The sequence below is a fragment of the Nycticebus coucang genome, chromosome X (genome assembly GCF_027406575.1).
Source record: "Nycticebus coucang isolate mNycCou1 chromosome X, mNycCou1.pri, whole genome shotgun sequence".
NCBI lineage: Eukaryota > Metazoa > Chordata > Mammalia > Primates > Lorisidae > Nycticebus > Nycticebus coucang.
Window position 1 is genome coordinate 62,184,676 of NC_069804.1, and position 5,343 is coordinate 62,190,018.

Here is a 5,343-nt window from a genome sequence, read left to right on the forward strand (position 1 = left end):
TTGCTGGAATCACTGCTGAAGTGGCTATCCACTTACCCAGGGTGCCAAAACCGGTCTCACTCTGCCCCTGAGGGTTAGGGCTGCAAGGCGGCTCAGACCCCACCCTTAGGCTACTTGGTTGCTGGGTTACCAGCTCCCACCCGTTTCTAGCTCTGCGACCCTGAGGGCGGAGCTTGCCGGGGCAGATCACTGACAATGGATCCGTGTGACCCACCGCCAAACACTATTAGCTCCGTCTGGCTCAGCGGCTCAGACTGGGGCCCTAGACAACGGCCAAAGTTCTCCGCACTCCCGCTCAGGCCTTCCCCAAGGCAGTTCAACTCAGTGCCAAGTCCAAGGACACCAAAACAGTTCACAGGTAAGGCCTTTCTGGTTTGCAGTCTCGCTGCTACTGAACTTACAGTTGTGGGCGGGTTTAGACGGATTGAACACACGCGACCACTTGCCGGTTTTCCACTGTTTTAGTCCTCCTCTTGGGGTCCAGAAGTCTCTCGCTGACTCCCTGTAGCCTCATAGGAGTGATGATAGGCAGTTCCCGCCAGCCAGAGATGCCTGGAGTCCTATCTCCCCCGACTCACGGTGCCCAGATGCAAGGAAGCTGTTACTCGGTTGCCATCTTGCTCCGCCTCCCTGCAGCATGAATTTCCTTATGATGGAGTTCTGTCTTGCAGGAAATATCCACTCTTCTCCAGAAAGATTCCATTCTCTGATGTGTATTTTTCCATGATGAATCAAATAAATTGGAGGCAGTGGTTGAGCAGAAAACCTAAGAAAAATAAATGACTTCAAATATTTCAATAAATGACTTCAAATATTTCAATATTTTCAAAAAAAAATACAGTAATGTTTCAGGATATAAAATCAATTTAATTTTCATTAAATCAATGTCCACAAGTCAGGAGCCTTTGTATATGCCAATAACAGTGAAGATGAGAATCTAATTAAGGACACAACTCCCTTCACCATAGTTTCAAAGAAAATGAAATACCTAGGAATATACCTAACGAAGGAGGTGAAGGATCTCTATAAAGAAAATTATGGAGTCTTCCCCTACCGCTCCACGCTGGGCTCCTACCTGCGGTTCTGGCTTTTCTCCAGGGCCGTTTAACGTGGTGGGGTCCTTGGCTTTCTAACCTCCAGAACGGCAATTCCATCTCTTTCATGAGCGGTTTGTCCTGACCCAGCTGCGGCATCTGCCTGGCTTTCGCAGCGCAGAACAAGCCGGGCTGGTGGTCAGGGCTTAGCTGGAGCTGTCTGGGAGCGGGCAGCCACCCGCCCCCGACGTATCTGGGAAGAATGGAGAGCAGCTGTCTTGCCAGGTTCTAAAAACTATTCCTCTTAGTGCTGCTCGGATGCTGGTATGTGCTTCCCCTATACTTTAAAAGCGAGACAAGGCATTATAAACGGAATATTTCGGCCTGTATTGTGGTGTTCTTAAATTCAGTCATTCGAGACGGTAGGGATGAGAATTTTCTTTCTTCTGTATTTTTTTCGGACGGACATAGGCCTCACTTGGAAACCATGCAGTTGAAGAGAATTTTCATTGAAAGGTCTTCCACTCTTCCACACCCTAGTATAATCAGTGGTGGCATTTTGCCTGAGGGAGTGTCCTGGAAGAAAGCAAAGATAGCGTGGGTTAGAAATACCTGAAACGAGGACCCTGGTACTTTTGAGACAAGAGTCTGCCAGTCTCCTCGGTCACTGGGGAATAAACTTATTTTAAAAATTCTTAAATAAGGGGCGCCGCCTGTGGCTCAAAGGAGTAGGGTGCCGGCCCCATATACCAGAGGTGGTGGGTTCAAACCCAGCCCCGGCCAAAAACAGAAAAAAAAAAAAATTCTTAAATAAATAAAAAGGAAAGAAATACCTAAAAAGAAAGATGCCTTACCTTATCTCGGGGACAAACTCATATTGAGGTATTAGGGTTCAGTGTTATTTCTATCTTGGAATTCAGAAATGAAATGTGGTCACTAGGACACACATTGATTTGACTTGAAAAGTGAAGTCAGAATTTTTCTAGCCGAAAGTAAATCCGATTTGGCAAATTGGTTTGACAGAATGGTGTTTCTAATTTGCATAATTATTTACAATAAGTTGAGCTAAACCTGTAGTTACAACTAAAAACTAAAACTACTGTAATATTGTAGTGCTAAAGATGTATTGAAATTAATCTCTAAAATTTCTCAACACTACCTAAATGCTTCTGAGAGCAATTAGTAGAATTAAAATCACTTGAGAAAATGAAAAAAAAAAGAAAATTATGAAATCCTCAGAAAGGAAATAGCAGAGGATTTTAACAAATGGAAGAACACACCATGCTCATGGATGGGCAGAATCAACATTGTTAAAATGTCTATACTTCCCAAAGCAATCTACCTATTCAATTGCATTCCTATAAAAATACCAACATCGTACTTTCAAGATTTGGAAAAAATGACTCTGCGTTTTGTATGGAACCAGAAAAAAACCCATATAGCTAAGGCAGTTCTTAGTAATAAAAATAAAGCTGAGGGCATCAGCATACCAGATTTTAGTCTGTACTAGAAAGCCATAGTGGTCAAGACAGCATGATACTGGCACAAAAATAGAGACATAGACACTTGGAATCGAATAGAAAACCAAGAAATGAAACTAACATCTTACAACCACCTAATCTTCGATAAACCAAACAAGAACATATCTTGGGGGAAAGATTCCCTATTCTTTTTTTTTTTTTTTTTTTTTTTTAAATATGGAACGCTTCACGAATTTGCGTGTCATCCTTGCCCAGGGGCCATGCTAATCTTCTCTGTATCGTTCCAATTTTAGTATATGTGCTGCCGAAGCGAGCACTCCCTATTCAATAAATGGTGTTGGGAGAACTGGATATCCACATGTAAAAGACTGAAACTGGACCCACACCTTTCCCCACTCACAAAAATCGATTCCAGATGGATAAAGGACTTATATTTAAGGCATGAAACAATAAAAATCCTCAAAGAAAGCATAGGAAAAACACTGGAAGATATTGGCCTGGGGAAAGACTTCATGAAGAAGACTGCCATGGCAATTGCAACAACAACAAAAATAAACAAATGGGACTTCATTAAACTGAAAAGCTTCTGTACAGCTAAGGAGACAACAACCAAAGCAAAGAGACAACCTACACAATGGGAAAGGATATTTGCATATTTTCAATCAGACAAAAGCTTGATAACTAGGATCTAGAGAGAACTCAAATTAATCCACATGAAAAAAGCCAACAATCCCATACATCAATGGGCAAGAGACATGAATAGAACCTTCTCTAAAGAAGACAGACGAATGGCTAACAAACACATGAAAAAATGTTCATAATCCCTATATATTAGAGAAATGCAAATCAAAACCACCCTGAGATACCATCTAACCCCAGTGAGAATGGCCCACATCTCAGAACTCAAAACTGCTGATGCTGGCATGGATGTGGAGAGAAGGGAACACTTTTACACTGCTGGTGGGACTGCAAACTAGTACAACCTTTCTGGAAGGAAGTATGGAGAAACCTCAAAGCACTCAAGCTAGACCTCCCATTTGATCCTGCAATCCCATTACTGGGCATCTACCCAGAAGTAAAAAAATCCTTTTATCATAAGGACACTTGTACTAGACTGTTTATTGCAGCTCAATTTACAATCACCAAAATGTGGAAACAACCTAAATGCCCACCAACCCAGGAATGGATTAACAAGCTGTGGTATATGTATACCATGGAATACTATTCAGCCATTAAAAAAATGGAGACTTTACATCCTTCGTATTAACCTGGATGGAAGTGGAAGACATTATTCTTAGTAAAGCATTACAAGAATGGAGAAGCATGAATCCTATGTACTCAATTTTGATATGAGGACAATTAATGACAATTGAGGTCATGCAGGGGGAAGGAAAAGCAGAGAGAGGGACGAAGGGAGAGGGGTGAGGCCTTGGTGTGTGCCACACCTTCTGGGGGCAAGACATGATTGTAAGAGGGACTTTACCTAACAAATGCAATCAGTGTAACCTGGAAAAAAAAAAAGTATGTGAAATAAAGTAACTTGACATCTCAAAAAAAAAGGAAAGAAAAAGGTATATTCAAAAATCCCACAATAAACGTTATTTATGACAAAAAAAAGAATATGGCAAAAGTGATTCCAGATTCTTAGGAATATCACTTTCCTAAGACCCCATCTTGGTATACTGGAGTTAGAAAGAGTCTCTTTCATCAGCTTTAAAGAAGTAACCTGCCAGCTCGGCACCTGTGGCTCATGCGGCTAAGGCACCAGCCACATACACCTGAGCTGGTGGGTTTGAATCCAGCCCAGGCCTGCCAAGCAACAATGATGGTTGAAACCAAAAAAATAGCCGAGCTTGAGGCAGAGGCAGGAGAATTGCTTGAGCCCAGGAGTTGGAGGTTGCTGTGAGCTGTGATACCACAGCACTCTACCCAGGGTGAGGGCTTGAGGCTCTGTCTCAAAAAAAAAAAAAAGTAACCTGCCATGTTGTGAGAGGACCACATGGCAAAAAACTCACTATTAGCTGTTGAGGGCCATCTCTGGCTATAAGCTAGTGAGAAAATGAGGATCTCAGTCCTACAGCTTCAAGATTAATTCTTTCAATAACCAGAGGTAGGTTGGGAGTCTAGTCTAATTTCCCTAGTCAAGCTTCTGATAAGATTGCAATCTAACTGGACCTGAAGGAGAAGACCCAGATAATTTGTTCCCATAGTCCCAACACACATAAACTGTGAGATAATACATGTGTGCTATTTTAAGCTTCTAAATTTGTTACACAGCAGAGAAAACTATTAATAATACAGTTCTTACCTCCCATCTTTATACTAACTTGACCAAACACAGCTTAGGTTAGTCAATGCCCTGCCTCCTCTACAGCTGCATGAGAGCAGCTAAATGTCACTAGAGAAAACAAACACACACAAGCCAGTGATTTCACTCTAAATTATTTGACTGCAGACCTCAAATAGGCATTACTAGCACAGCATCCCTGCTATGATCACTTCCCCACTCTCAGAGATGAACATTTCATACCTTCTCCTCCCCTCCCAAACCTTGTTCATCCCAGTCTCTGTCCTTACCTTCAATTGATGGCCTCTCTTACCTTTCCTTAAGAAGGTAGACACATTCAGATGGGAATTTCCTTATCATATCACCAAATCTACAATCCTATTTGTACCAAATTTCCTCTTTTTCTGACTTGTCACATAGAGGAACTGTGCCTCCTCCTGTCAAAGACAAGTTACTTCACTTCTGCTCTCAACTCCTCTTGCCTACTCAAAGACTTTGCTCTTTTGGTTACTCTCATCTCTCTTACAGCACCAGTTTCTCT

At 42.0% G+C, this 5,343-nt stretch overlaps 1 non-coding gene across 1 annotated transcript; it reads right to left on the reverse strand.

The window, feature by feature from the left end:
- Positions 1–2,725: 2,725 nt before the first annotated feature.
- On the reverse strand, positions 2,726–2,832 carry LOC128578650 (U6 spliceosomal RNA). Its single transcript, XR_008377789.1, has one exon. It is a non-coding gene; the product is annotated as a U6 spliceosomal RNA (small nuclear RNA).
- Positions 2,833–5,343: the final 2,511 nt, after the last annotated feature.